Source organism: Taeniopygia guttata, chromosome 3, assembly GCF_048771995.1.
Source record: "Taeniopygia guttata chromosome 3, bTaeGut7.mat, whole genome shotgun sequence".
NCBI lineage: Eukaryota > Metazoa > Chordata > Aves > Passeriformes > Estrildidae > Taeniopygia > Taeniopygia guttata.
Genome location: NC_133027.1, coordinates 2,070,737 through 2,086,939, shown reverse-complemented (window position 1 = coordinate 2,086,939; position 16,203 = coordinate 2,070,737). Strand labels below are relative to the sequence as shown.

At 39.4% G+C, this 16,203-nt stretch overlaps 1 protein-coding gene across 2 annotated transcripts in view; it reads left to right on the top strand.

Moving 5' to 3' along the window:
• Positions 1–16,203, top strand: part of ELP3 (elongator acetyltransferase complex subunit 3) — a 145,760-nt gene that overhangs the window by 42,338 nt on the left and 87,219 nt on the right. The window lies entirely within an intron of this gene.

Sequence of the window (16,203 nt, the reverse complement as noted above, 5' to 3'; positions counted from 1 at the left end):
GAAATTGGGGAAATTTGGGGTCTGCAACCCTGACAGATTAGGGGAGAAATCGGGGAAATTTGGGGTCTGCATCCCTGCCAGATTTGGGGGGAAATTGGAGAAATTGGGGATCTGCATCCCTGCTGGATTTGGGGAGAAATCGGGGAAATTTGGGGTCTGCATCACTGCCAGATTTGGGGAGAAATCGGGGAAATTTGGGGTCTGCATCGCTGCCAGATTTGGGGAGAAATCGGGGAAATTGGGGATCTGCATCCCTGCCAGATTTGGGGGAAATTTGGGATCTGCATCCCTGAGAGATTTGGGGAGAAATCAGGGAAATTTGGGATCTGCATCCCTGCCAGATTTGGGGAGAAATCAGGGAAATCGTGGATCTGCATCCCTGCCAGATTTGGGGAGAAATCGGGGAAATTTGGGATCTGCATCGCTGCCAGATTTGGGGAGAAATTGCGGAAATTTGGGGATCTGCATCCCTGAGAGATTTGGGGAGAAATGGGGGAAATTTGGGATCTGCATCCCTGCCAGATTTGGGGGAAATTGGGGGTCTGCATCCCTGAGAGATTTGGGGAGAAATCGGGGAAATTGGGGGTCTGCATCGCTGAGAGATTTGGGGAGAAATCGGGGAAATTTGGGGTCTGCATCCCTGCCAGATTTGGGGGAAATTGGGGGTCTGCATCCCTGCCAGATTTGGGGGGAAATTGGGGAAATTTGGGGTCTGTATCCCTGCCAGATTTGGGGGAAATTGGGGGTCTGCATCCCTGCCAGATTTGGGGAGAAATCGGGGAAATTTGGGATCTGCATCGCTGCCAGATTTGGGGGGAAATCAGGAAAATTTGGGGTCTGCATCCCTGCCAGATTTGGGGAGAAATCGGGGAAATTTGGGATCTGCATCGCTGCCAGATTTGGGGAGAAATCAGGGAAATTTGGGATCTGCATCCCTGCCAGATTTGGGGAGAATTTGGAGAAATTTGGGGATCTGCATCGCTGCCAGATTTGGGGAGAAATCGGGGAAATTTGGGATCTGCATCCCTGCCAGATTTGGGGAGATATCAGAGAAATTTGGGGTCTGCATCCCTGTCAGATTTGGGGGAAATCAGGAAATTTGGGGTCTGCATCCCTGCCGGATCTGGGGGAAATCGGGGGTCTGCATCCCTGCCAGATTTGGGGAGAAATCGGGGAAATTTGGGGTCTGCATCCCTGCCAGATTTGGGGGGAATTGGGGAAATTTGGGATCTGCATCCCTGAGAGATTTGGGGAGAAATTGGGGATCTGCATCCCTGCCAGATTTGGGGAGAAATCGGGGAAATTGGGGATCTGCATCCCTGCCAGATTTGGGGAGAAATCGGGGAAATTTGGGATCTGCATCCCTGCCAGATTTGGGGAGAAATCAGTGAAATTTGGGATCTGCATCCCTGCCAGATTTGGGGGGAAATCGGGGAAATTGGGGATCTGCATCCCTGCCAGATTTGGGGAGAAATCGGGGAAATTTGGGGTCTGCATCCCTGACAGATTTGGGGAGAAATCGGGGAAATTTGGGGTCTGCATCGCTGAGAGATTTGGGGAGAAATCGGGGAAATTTGGGATCTGCAAACCTGACAGATTTGGGGGAAATCGGGAATCCGCATCCCTGAGAGATTTGGGGAGAAATTGGGGAAATTGGGGATCTGCATCCCTGCCAGATTTGGGGAGAAATTGGGGAAATCGGGGATCTGCATCCCTGAGAGATTTGGGGAGAAATCGGGGAAATTTGGGGTCTGCATCCCTGCCAGATTTGGGGAGAAATGGGGGAAATTTGGGATCTGCATCCCTGCCGGATTTGGGGAGAAATCTGGGAAATTTGGGATCTGCATCCCTGCCAGATTTGGGGAGAAATGGGGGAAATTTGGGATCTGCATCGCTGCCAGATTTGGGGAGAAATCAGAGAAATTTGGGATCTGCATCCCTGCCAGATTTGGGGAGAAATTGGGGAAATTGGGGATCTGCATCGCTGCCAGATTTGGGGAGAAATCGGGGAAATTTGGGGTCTGCATCCCTGCCAGATTTGGGGAGAAATTGGGGAAATTGGGGATCTGCATCGCTGCCAGATTTGGGGGAAATTGGGGAAATTTGGGATCTGCATCCCTGCCAGATTTGGGAATAAATCAGGGAAATTTGGGGTCTGCATCCCTGAGAGATTTGGGAGAAATCGGGGAAATTTGGGGTCTGCATCGCTGCTGGATTTGGGGAGAAATTGGGGAAATTTGGGATCTGCAATCCCTGCCAGATTTGGGGGGAAATTGGGGAAATTTGGGATCTGCATCCCTGCCAGATTTGGGGAGAAGTTGGGGAAATCGGGGATCTGCATCCCTGCCAGATTTGGGGAGAAATCGGGGAAATTTGGGATCTGCATCCCTGCCAGATTTGGGGAGAAATTGGGGAAAAATTAGGGATCTGCATCCCAGAGAGATTTGGGGGGAAATTGGGGAAATTTGGGATCTGCATCGCTGCCAGATTTGGGGAGAAATCGGGGAAACTGGGGGTCTGTATCGCTGCTGGATTTGGGGAGAAATGGGGGAAATTTGGGATCTGCATCGCTGCCAGATTTGGGGGGAAATTGAGGATCTGCATCCCTGCCAGATTTGGGGAGAAATCAGAGAAATCGGGGATCTGCATCCCTGCCAGATTTGGGGAGAAATCTGGGAAATTGGGGGTCTGCATCGCTGACAGATTTGGGGAGAAATCGGGGAAATTTGGGGTCTGCATCGCTGACAGATTTGGGGGAAATTTGGGGTCTGCATCCCTGCCAGATTTGGGGAGAAATTGGGGAAATTTGGGTTCTGCATTGCTGCCAGATTTGGGGAGAAATCAGAAAAATTGGGGATCTGCAACCCTGAGAGATTTGGGGGAAATCGGGGAAATTGGGGATCTGCATCCCTGCCAGATTTGGGGAGAAATCAGGGAAATCGGGGATCTGCTTTTCCAATATCGAGGAACAAACCTGCTTTTAAAAAATGCTGCTTTATTAACTTAAAATCTATTCTAAACTACCCAAATAAAACTTCTGGTCCCTGCAGGGCAGTCTGGGCTTGCTGGTGCCGTATTTTAACCAAAATTCAGCGTTTTTATTCAGTTTTTAGGGCGCTTTGAAATCTGTGGGGTAATAAATGAGCTCGGTTGCTGTTCCCACTGACCCCAGAGCGAGAAATCCTCCCGGCCTGAGGTCAGAGTAAACCCATTTCACCTCCTGGCTCCTGCAATTCCACATTTCGTTCTGCTAATGTCTCTTAATTGAGCTTCCCGAGTGCTAATTGTGCTCCAGCAAAAAAAAAATTAAAAAAACCCCAAAACCAAAAAAAAAAAATAAAACCAACAAAAACCAAGCGAGGCTTTGAGTCACTCTGCAGTGATTCACGCCGGGGCCACCGAGTGTTGCTGCTCTCCTTTAATCCACCTTGACCCTCTGCTTCTCCTCACCTGGGGGGCAAATCCATGGAATTCTGAGCAGGAAAAAAACCCATTAAAGCTCATTTTCTACCCGTGGAAATGAAAAAATCGCCGCGGTTTGACAGTCAGCTCCCACCCCTCGCCCTGCCATAATGAGTGGGTGCAGTGACAGGGAGAGGCACTTGAAGGTCCAAATTGAGGGTTCCGGCAGCAATTTTTTGGGATGTGGGGATTACAAATTGCCGGTTCCAGCAGCAATTTTTTGGGATGTGGGGACTGGCCCGGCCCCACGCTGGCTGCTGGAAGGAGGAGGGGAATAACAGGAGGCAGCAGCCTCGGAAATTGTCTGGATCCATCCAAGCTTGTCTGTCAAATCCCTCCGGACATCCCAGCGGAGATAAGTGGCTGTTGTTTTAGTGCCAGATCGTTTAGGGCAGAAAATCTGCCTAAATTCCCTTTTGTTCCCAGAGATTTGCAGCCCCGGCTCCCGATAATTCTGCAGGAACAGGCGGATTTTTCTTTTGTTTCCAGCTTTGCATGTGGTGAGGCTCAGATTCGCTGATTTTTTCCCCCTGGAAGTGTCCAGCACCAGCTCGGAGCAGCCTCAGGCAGTGGGAGGTGTCGAGGGTGGAATGGGATGAGCTTTAATGTCCCTTCCCACCCAAACCATTCTATATTTACCATTAAATACTATTTATCACTATTTATCCCTAAATACCTTAATAAATCTTGCAGAATTTAAGGAATTTTACCCCAAAACCGCCTGGCTTTTGTTTTTGTTGTCACCCCGGGTGCTGCTCATTCCCTGCTGCATTTCCCAACTTTTAGCTGCTGGAGTTTAATGTTATTTGGAAGCTGTTTAAGCAAAAAAAATCATTTAATTTCATCAGTTTTCCATCCTATTTCCTTCCTCAGCCACTGATGGGATTGCTGATCCCGTTATCTCCCCTACTGCCGCTCCTCAGAAATCCCAGTTTGGAATGGGAGCCAAACCCACATGGATTTGGCTTTCCCAAGGGGAATTCCCAAGGGGGATTCTGGAACCAAACTTGTCGGAATCTGAGGTATTGATGATCCCGAGATTGTAAAAAGTCTCTGTCTGTCAGCCCCGCAGCCAAAGGAGTCATAATTTATCTGTGCTGGTTTCAAGGTTGTTTATTCTGTTTATCTCTAACATGTTCTGCTGCCCTGCCGCAGCTCTGTCCTGCAGGGCAGCGTGTGGGGCTCTGCCCTCAGTGGGATGGTACAAACATTAAATACCACAAACTACCTGTGCTATATTTACAATAATGCACCGATGTAACATTATATACCACAAACTACCTGTGCTATATTTACAATAATGCACCAGTGTAACACCCCTCAGTGGGATGTTACAAACATTATATATTAAAAACTACCTGTGCTATATTTACAATAATACACCGATGTAACACCCCTCAGTGGGATGTTACAAACATTAAATACCACAAACTACCTGTGCTGGATTTACAATAACGTGCCAATATCTGTCACCTACGTTGGACAGTGTGTCCCCAGCCTGAACCAACAGAAAAATGCCAACACCACAGTGAAACATGGAGGGCATGAAGAAGGAGGAAAAGGACAAGACACACCCAATTTCCTCCATCTTGTCCCCTCTGAACCCCTAATCTAGAATCTTAAAATTTTACTTTTGCACCCGTGCCACACTTAATTATTACTGATATCAAACACTCAGAGCTTGTGATTGATCCTGTAAGATTGAAAACTCTTTTCCATGGGCAGAGATCACAGCCAGTGTCTCTGGGGGCTCTGTCCAGGGGGGTTCTGACCCCTGCCACGGCAGCCAGAGGGAAGCTCTGGACTCCCACAATGTTAAATCTCCTTTTTTTTCCTCCGTTCCACTCCGATTGCACCCACCATGGCACCAGAAAATGAGTTTTCTTCTGAATTAATTTAGCGCCGCTGAAAGGCGGCGGCGGCTCCGGGTTTGCGGCGCCAATGAGGCGAGAAGAGCACAGCTGAGGGAACCATAAAAAACCAAAAACCAAACCCCAAAATCATCTCCTTGTTCCACCAGCTCGTTTCCAGCCGGGCTGCAAAGCTGGGAGAGGGGAGAGAGGGTCCCCTGTCAGCGCTGAGTGATCGCTTCAATCCCTCTGTGCCACAGGGAAAAATTGGAAATATTTGAGTTGTGCCTGTTGGAAAATCAGAATGCAGCAGCCACCGCTCCTGCAAGCTGCAGGGTGGTGTCAGTGAGGAGGGGATTAACCCCAGGATGGCGTGAATAATGAGAAAATTAACCCAAAAATGGTATTCTGTTCTCTCTGGGACATTACCAGATCACCAGCACAGGAGGAATTAAAACTGTCTAATAATCACCAGGTTCAAACTCACACAGGTGGCCTGAAAAAAGCTCCATCCTCAGCCATCCCATCCCAGAATTAACATTTTAGTGCGGGTCACCGCAGAACTTGTTGTGCTTTGCCAAATTACACGAGAACGAGCAGAGAATTCCCTCTGGCAGGTGTTCAGCAGCAATTTGCTGAAAAGCCACAGGAAAAAGCAGAGAAATTCATTATTTAGCTCTGACAATGTCATGACCGCTACGGCTGTTTGCAGCAGCGCGGGGCGAAAGGCGGATTTAGGAATATCGCCCATTTCGGCTCCGATTCCTGAGGAAACAACTCGGAATTTTTGGAGGAAAATGGGTTTGTGTGGGAATGCAGAGCTTCCCTCTGGCTGCCCTGGAAGGTCTCAGGGGGTCAGAACCCCCCTGGACAGAGCCCCCAGAGACACTGTCTGTGATCTCTGTCCATGGAAAAGAGTTTTCAATCTTACAGGATGAATTACCACCTCTGAGTGTTTGATATCAGTAATAATTAAGTGTGGCACGGGTGCAAAAGTAAAATTTTAGGATTCTAGATAAGGGGTTCAAAGGGGACAAGATGGAGGAAATTGGGTGTGTCTTGTCCTTTTTCTCCTTCTTCATGCCCTCCATGTTTCATTGCAGTGTTGGCATATTTATATTTTATATTTTATATTTATAAATATTTTATATTTACAATAACAACAGCACATTATTGTAAATATAGCACAGGGTGTTTGTGGTATTTAATGTTTGTAACATCCCACTGAGGGGTGTTACATTGGTGCGTTATTGTAAATCCAGCACAGGTAGTTTCTGGTATATAATGTTTGTAATATTATATAATGTTTGTAGCATTATATACCAGAAACTGGGGACTGGGTTTAGGCTGGGGACACACTGTTCAATGTAGGTGACAGATATTGGCATGTTATTGGAATATATTAAATATATTTAAATATATATATTTAAGTATATATATATTAAATATCTTGTAAATCCAGCACAGGTAGTTTGTGGTATTTAATGTTTGTACCATCCCACTGAGGGGTGTTACATTGGCACGTTATTGTAAATATAGCACAGGTAGTTTGTGGTGTATAATGTTTGTAATATTATATAATGTTTGTAACATTATATACCAGAAACTGGGGACTGGGTTCAGGCTGGGGACACAGTGTTCAAAATAGGTGACAGATTGTTATTGTAATATATTAAATCTATTTAAATATATGTAAATATATATATATATGATATATTGTAAATCCAGCACAGGTAGTTTGTGGTATTTAATGTTTGTACCATCCCACTGAGGGGTGTTACATCGGTGCATTATTGTAAATATAGCACAGGTAGTTTGTGATATATAATGTTACATTGGTGCATTATTGTAAATATAGCACAGGTAGTTTGTGGTATATAAGTTTGGGAATTTTTGGATGCTCAGGAGCTGGAAATGCAGAAATGGGTTCTGCTGGTGGGTTCTGGAGCCCTTCCAGGAGCTGCAGTGATCCCACAAGGTGAGAGGATCCCACCTGAGCCCCACAGGAGCAGTTCCCACCTCCCACTCCCGTTTTTGGGAGCTCCTGCTGATCCTTCTGCATGGAAGATGCTCCTGTGTCCTCCAGAGCTTGGTTCCATTCTCCTTCCCAGATCACAGAATTATGGAATAATTAAATTTAGAAAGAACTTAAAGGTCATCAGGTCCAGCAGCACCAAAGCACATCCCCAAGTGCCACATCCATGATTCCACCACTGCCCTGAGAAACTCCTTCCACTCCTCTGGGATGGAATTATTCCTAAAATCCCATTAAACCACCCCTGCCACGACCTCCTGTGGTCCTGTCACTTGGAGGAGAGGCCAACACCCACAAACTCTGATTTTCCCCGTCGGAATCTGTGGAATTTAAATGATCCTGAGATTGTAGAAAATCTCCGTCAGCCCCGCGACCGAAGAAGAAATTATAAATTGTCTGTGCTGGTTTCAAGGTTGTTTATTTTTGTTTATTTTTAACGTGTTCTGGTGCCCTGACACAGGTTTGTCCTCAGTGGGATGTTACAAATATTAAATATTAAAAACTACCTGTGCTATATTTACAATAATGCACCAATGTAACACCCCTCAGTGGGATGTTACAAACGTTAAATATTAAAAACTACCCGTGCTATATTTACAATAATGCACCAGTGTAACATTATATATCACAAACTACCTGTGCTATATTTACAATAACGCACCAATGTAACACCCCTCAGTGGGATGTTACAAACATTAAATACCACAAACTACCTGTGCTATATTTACAATATATTTAATATATATGTATTTAAATATATATATTCACATGTATTTAAATATATATTTAAATATATTTAATATATTACAATAACATGCCAATATCTGTCACCTATATTGACCAGTGTGTCCCCAACCTAAACCCAGTCCCCAGTTTCTGGTATATAATGTTACAAACATTAAATACCACAAACTACCTGTGCTATATTTACAATAACGCACCAATGTAACACCCCTCAGTGGGATGTTACAAACATTAAATACCACAAACTACCTGTGCTATATTTACAATAATGCACCAATGTAACATTATATATCACAAACTACCTGTGCTATATTTACAATAATGCACCAATGTAACATTATATATCACAAACTACCTGTGCTATATTTACAATAACGTGCCGATGTTATTGTAAATATAAAATATTTATAAATATAAAATATAAAATAGAAAAATGCCAACACCACAGTGAAACATGGAGGGCATGAAGGAGGAGAAAAAGGACAAGACACACCCAATTTCCTCCATCTTGTCCCCTTTGAACCCCTAATCTAGAATCGTAAAATTTTATTTTTGTACCCGTGCCACACTTAATTATTACTCTTATCAAACACTCAGAGCTGGTAATTGATCCTGTAAGATTGAAAACTCTTTTCCATGGACAGAGATCACAGACATTTCCCACTATTATTTCCCACATTTATTTCCCCCATTTCCCACATTTATTTCCCACATTTCCCACATTTCATTTCCCACATTTCCCCCATTTATTTCCCACATTTCCCACATTTATTTCCCACATTTCCCACATTTATTTCCCACATTTCCCACATTTATTTCCCACATTTCCCACTTTTCATTTCCCACATTTCCCACATTTCCCACATTTATTTCCCACATTTCCCACATTTATTTCCCACATTTCCCACATTTATTTCCCACATTTCCCACATTTATTTCCCACATTTCCCACATTTATTTCCCATATTTCATTTCCCACATTCCCCACATTTATTTCCCACATTTCCCACATTTATTTCCCACATTTCCCACATTTATTTCCCACATTTCCCACATTTATTTCCCACATTTCCCACATTTATTTCCCACATTTCCCACATTTGTTTCCCACATTTATTTCCCACATTTCCCACATTTATTTCCCACATTTCCCCCATTTATTTCCCACTGAGCTGGAAAATTTTATTTATTCAGCAGAATTTTGGGGCATTTTTCCTTGGAAAAAGCTCATAAATTGTTGTTCTTGAGCTGGAAAATTTTATTTATTCAGCAGAATTTTGGGACAATTAATTTGGGGTGTTTATCCTTATAAAAAGCTCAGAAGTGGCTGTTCCTGGGCTGGAAAATTTAATTTATTCAGCAGAATTTTGGGGTGTTTTTCCTTGGGAAAAGCTCATAAATGGTTGTTCTTGATCTGGAAAATTTTATTTATTCAGCAGAATTTTGGGGTGTTTTTCTTTGGAAAAAGCTCAGAAATGGTTGTTCTTGAGCTGGAAAATTTAATTTATTCAAAAGAATTTTGGGGTGTTTTTCCTTGGAAAAAGCTCAGAAGTGGCTGTTCCTGGGCTGGAAAATTTTATTTATTCAGCAGAATTTTGGGGCTTTGAGTTTGGGGTGTTTTTCCTTAAAAAAAGCTGAGAAATTGTTGTTCTTGGGCTGGAAAATTTTATTTATTAATTAGAATTTTGGGGCTTTGAGTTTGGGGTGTTTTTCCTTGGAAAAACTCAGAATTGGCTGTTCTTGAGCTGGAAAATTTTATTTATTAATTAGAATTTTGGAGATTTGAGTTTGGGGCGTTTTTCCTTGGAAAAAGCTCAGAAATGGCTGTTCTTGAGCTGGAAAATTTTATTTATTCAGCAGAATTTTGGGGCTTTAAATTTGGGGTGTTTTTCCTTGGAAAAAGCTCAGAAATTGTTGTTCTTGGGCTGGAAAATTTTATTTATTCACCAGAATTTTGGGGTGTTTTTCCTTGGAAAAAGCTCAGAATTGGCTGATCCTGGGCTGGAAAATTTTATTTATTTATCAGAATTTTGGGGCTTTGAGTTTGGGGTGTTTTTCCTCAGGAATAGTTGGGAATTGGTTGTTTTTGGGCTGGAAAATTTTATTTATTCAGCAGAATTTTGGGGTGTTTTTCCTTGGAAAAAACTCAGAAGTGGCTGTTCTTGAGCTGGAAAATTTTATTTATTCAGCAGAATTTTGGGGCGTTTTTCCTTGGAAAAAGCTCAGAAATGGTTGTTCTTGGGCTGGAAAATTTTATTTATTCAGCAGAATTTTGGGGCATTTTTCCTTGGAAAAAGCTCAGAAATTGTTGTTCCTGTGCTGGAAAATTTAATTTATTCAGCAGAATTTTGGGGTGTTTTTCCTTGGAAAAAGCTCAGAAATGGCTGTTCCTGGGCTGGAAAATTTTATTTATTCAGCAGAATTTTGGGGTGTTTTTCCTTAGAAAAAGCTCAGAAGTGGCTGTTCCTGGGCTGGAAAATTTTTTTATAAATATAAATATAATATATATAAAAAAAAACTAAACACAAACTTTCCAACTTTAAACTTCAGAGAGTTTTTGTCTGTCACAAACTGAAATTTGGATTTTCCCGCTGGGAAAAGCACTACCTTACCTAAATTTGCATAAATTTGCATAAATTTGCATAAATTTACCTAATTTTGGGGGTTTTTTCCCTCTCTAAACATTTATTTTTTTATGATGGTGGGTAAAAAAATAAAAATAAAAATAGGTGACAACTGATTTCCTGTTCCAACCGGGAGTTTTCCTTGGAAAATTGGCAAATATTGGAAATATTTAATTAATTTAATTAATTAATTAACTAATTCTGGTGTTTGTGTTTACAGCTGACTAATAATTTATTGCTTTATTTTAATTTTTTTTTGTTGTTTTTATTTTGTCTTATTTTGCTAAGACAGGACCTGCCTGGATGCGTCAGGGATGACGAATTTTTGGGGGATAATTAATTATAAAATTTTAATAATTATTATCAAATTAATCATCAGGATCCCTCCAAACTTCGCCCAGGAGTTCTTGATGGAAGATGGGAAATAAAATTAAAACAAAAAATCGTTTTTCTGCTCCTCGTTAGAGCCGGGCGGTTAATTAGTCCCTGCAAAGGCGGTTAATTAGTCCATGCAAATGCGGTTAATTAGTCCATGCAAATATCCAGCTTGAAGTGTGGCTGAGTTGAGCCATTTACACTCATTTTTTGCCTTTTTTTCTGGTGATTTTTGGGTGTCAGAGCCGTTCCTTGGGGTTAAAATGTGGTAAAAACAATGAAAAATAAAATAAAATAAATTATTTTTAGGGTTTATTTATCTCAGAACAGGTTTGGTCTGAATTGTGGCTGCGTTGAGCCATTTACACTCATTTTTTGCCTTTTTTTCTGATGGTTTTTGGGTGTCAGAGCCGTTCCTTGGGGTTAAAATGTGATAAAAATCCTGAAAAATAAAATAAAATAAATGAGTTTTTGGGTTTATTTATCTCAGAATAGGTTTGGACTGAAGTATTTCAGAACTGAGCCATTTATACTCATTTTTTGCCTTTTTTTTTTAAGGTTTTTGTGTGTCAGAGCCGTTCCTTGGGGTTAAAATGTGGTAAAAATACCGAAAAATAAAATAAAAAATATTATTTTTAGGGTATCTTTACCTCAGAATAAATTGGTCTGAATTGTGTCTGAACTGAGCCATTTATATTCATTTTTTGACTTTTTTTTTAAGGATTTTGGGTGTCAGAGCCGTTCCGTGGGGTTAAAATGTGATAAAAATACTGAGAAATAAAAGAAAAAATATTATTTTTAGGGTTTATTTATCTCAGAATAGTTTTGGACTGAATTGTGTCTGAGCTGAGCCATTTACACTCATTTTTTGCCTTTTTTTTGGTGGTTTTTGGGTGTCAGAGCCGTTCCTTGGGGTTAAAATTTGATAAAAATCCTGAAAAATAAAAGAAAATAAATGAGTTTTAGGGTTTATTTATCTCAGAATAGTTTTGGTCTGAATTGTGTCAGAACTGAGCCATTTACACTCATTTTTTGCATTTTTTTTGGCGGTTTTTGGGTGTCAGAGCCGTTCCTTGGGGTTAAAATGTGGTAAAAATACTGAAAAATAAAATAAAATAATTTATTTTTAGGGTTTATTTATCTCAGAATGGGTTTGGTCTGAATTGTGTCAGAACTGAGCCATTTACACTCATTTTTTGCCTTTTTTTTTTAAGGTTTTTGGGTGTCAGAGCCGTTCCTTGGGGTTAAAATGTGGTAAAAATACTGAGAAATAAAATAAAATAAATGAATTTTTGGGTTTATTTATCTCAGAATAGGTTTGGTCTAAATTATGTCTGAACTGAGCCAATTTTTGTCATTTTTTGCCTTTTTTCTGATGGTTTTTGGGTGTCAGAGCCGTTCCTTGGGGTCAAAATGTGGTAAAAACAATGAGAAATAAAATAAAATAATTTATTTTTAGGGTTTATTTATCTCAGAACAGATTGGGTCTGAATTGTGTCTAAACTGAGCCATTTACACTCATTTTTTGCCTTTTTTTTTGGTGGTTTTTGGGTGTCAGAGCCGTTCCTTGGGGTTAAAATTTGATAAAAATACTGAAAAATAAAAGAAAAAATATTATTTTTAGGGTTTATTTATCTCAGAACAGATTGGGACTGAATTGTGTCTGAACTGAGCCATTTATACTCATTTTTTGACTTTTTTTTTAAGGTTTTTGGGTGTCAGAGCCGTTCCTTGGGGTTAAAATGTGATAAAAATCCTGAAAAATAAAATAAAATAAATTATTTTTAGGGTTTATTTATCTCAGAATAGGTTTGGACTGAATTATGTTTGAATTGAGCCATTTATACTCATTTTTTGCCTTTTTTTTTAAGGATTTTGGGTGTCAGAGCCGTTCCTTGGGGTTAAAATGTGGTAAAAATACTGAAAAATAAAATAAAATAAATGAATTTTTGGGTTTATTTATCTCAGAATAGATTGGGACTGAATTGAGCCATTTACACTCATTTTTTGCCTTTTTTTCTGATGGTTTTTGGGTGTCAGAGCCGTTCCTTGGGGTTAAAATGTGGTAAAAACACTAAAAAATAAAAGAAAATAAATGAGTTTTTGGGTTTATTTATGTCAGAATGGATTGGGACTGAATTGTGTCTGAACTGAGCCATTTACACTCATTTTTTGCCTTTTTTTTTAAGGTTTTTGGGTGTCAGAGCCGTTCCTTGAGGTTAAAATTTGATAAAAATACTGAGAAATAAAATAAAATAAATGAATTTTAGGGTTTATTTATCTCAGAATGGGTTTGGTCTGAATTATGTCTGAACTGAGCCATTTACACTCATTTTTTTACTTTTTTTTAAAGGATTTTGGGTGTCAGAGCCGTTCCTTGGGGTTAAAATGTGGTAAAAACAATGAGAAATAAAATAAAATAATTTATTTTTAGGGTTTATTTATCTCAGAATAGATTGAGACTGAATTGTGTCTGAACTGAGCCATTTACACTCATTTTTTGACTTTTTTTTTAAAGGTTTTTGGGTGTCAGAGCCGTTCCTTGGGGTTAAAATGTGGCAAAAATACTGAAAAATAAAAGAAAAAATATTATTTTTTGGGTTTATTTATCTCAGAAAAGGTTTGGGACTGAATTATGTCTGAACTGAGCCATTTACACTCATTTTTTGCCTTTTTTTTTTAAGGATTTTGGGTGTCAGAGCCGTTCCTTGGGGTTAAAATATAGTAAAAATACTGAAAAATAAAATAAAATAATTGAAATTTTGGGTTTATTTATCTCAGAATAGGTTTGGTCTGAATTGTGTCTGAATTGAGCCATTTACACTCATTTTTTGCCTTTTTTTTTTAAGGATTTTGGGTGTCAGAGCCGTTCCTTGGGGTTAAAATGTGGTAAAAATACTGAAAAATAAAATTTAAAAAATTATTTTTAGGGTTTATTTATCTCAGAATAAATTGGGGCTGAATTTTCTCTGAACTGAGCCATTTACACTCATTTTTTGCCTTTTTTTTTAAGGATTTTGGGTGTCAGAGCTGTTCCTTGGGGTTAAAATTTAATAAAAATCCTGAAAAATAAAATAAAATAAATGATTTTTAGGGTTTATTTATCTCAGAACAGATTGGGACTGAATTATGTCTGAACTGAACCATTTACACTCATTTAATTATTAATTATTTTTATCTCCCCTCTTTATTTCCACCCCAATTTTTTCTGTTAATAATTTATCCCAAATTACCTAAATATATAATTTTTTTTAATGCTTTTTTAACCTTTTTTCTCTATTTTTTATTTTAATTTTTGCAGCTCACGTCTGGCAGTTGATGATTCACATTTTGGCATTTTTTTTTTCCTGACGTGATAAAAACAATTTCTGCTCTCGGGTTGTCAGATTATTGAACCACAAACTTGGAAATGTTTGTAATTTAATTTTTTTTTAATTAAAAATCCTTCTTTTGACAGCCTGTCCCCCAAATATTTCAATATTTCCATCCATTTGAAAGGTTTTAATTTTTTATTTTTATTTTTTAATGAGTCTGAACCCACTAATTGAATTTTTTTTTTTTTTTTTGTAGTTTGAAGGATTTAATTTGGATTTTTTTTTTAATTTTTTTTATGATTTGTGCTGTTCTGAGAGTTTTATTTTCATTCATAAATTTCCAGCAGTGGGATGATGAATTTTTACAGGAATTTAATCTTTTTTTAACGAGGAGCTGAACTTAGTCATCCTTTCTTCCTCAAGGTGTCCCTTTTTCCTATTAACACCCAAAATTCGTCATTTTTACCCATTAAAAAAATTAATATCCCCATAAAAATTCCACTTTGGGATTTATCCACCTTTCCAAAAAAAGTTTCTCCTCTTCCTGCTTTAAATTTGTGTCATTAAAAGGTCAAAAATGGAGAAAAAATTCCAGAAAAAACCAAATTTCTGCTCGTTCCCAAAGGGATTTTTTTGGGATTTTTTTAATGGATATTTTTGGGAATCCACTCCACCCAAAATCGGTGGATTTTAACCAAAAATGGGATTTTTTTCATGCAAGAAAGGAGCAAAAATTAAATTTTAACCTTTAATCCTTAAAAATCCTCACCTGGAAGGTGCCAGAAACTCTTTTTTCATTCACTTAAATCCCAAAATGGGTGGATTTTAACCAAAAATGGGATTTTTTTCATGCAAGAAAGGAGCAAAAATTAAATTTTAACCTTTAATCCCTAAAAATCCTCACCTGGAAAATGCCAGAAACTCTTTCTTCATTCTCTTAAATCCCAAAACTGGCTGGATTTTAACCAAAAATGGGATTTTTTTCATGCAAGAGAGGAGAAAAACTTAAATTTTAACCTTTAATCCTTAAAAATACTCACTTGGAAGATGCCAGAAACTCTTTTTTCATTCACTTAAATCCCAAAACTGGTGGATTTTAACCAAAAATGGGATTTTTTTCATGCAGGAGAGGAGAAAAAATTAAATTTTAACCTTTAATCCTTAAAAATCCTCATCTGGAAGACACCAGAAACTCTTTTTTTATTCACTTTAACCCCAAAATCGGTGGATTTTAACCAAAAATGGGATTTTTTTCATGCAAGAGAGGAGCAAAAATTAAATTTTACCATTTAGTCCTTAAAAATCCTCATCTGGAAGACACCAGAAACTCTTTTTTAATTTGCTTAAAGCCCAAAACTGGGTGGATTTTAACCAAAAATGGGATTTTTTTTTCCTTGCAGGAGAGGAGAAAATGTTAAATTTTAACCTTTAATCCTTAAAAAAAAAAACCCATAAAAATCCCAAAAAACCCTAAAAAAACCCAAAATTTGTGGATTTTACCCCAAAAATTTCATTTTTTTTCCCTCAGGCACGCGGAGCGCAGCCGCAGCCGCTGCGTGGGGATGACCATCGAGACGCGGCCGGACCATTGCCAAAAAAACCCAAAAAAACCCCAAAAAAACCTCAAAAAACCCAAAAAACCCCAAAAAAGCCAGTTTTTAACCCAAAATTTCATTTTTTTTCCCTCAGGCACGCGGAGCGCAGCCGCAGCCGCTGCGTGGGGATGACCATCGAGACCCGGCCGGACCATTGCCAAAAAAAACCCAAAAAATCCCAAAAACCCGAAAAAAACCCAAAAA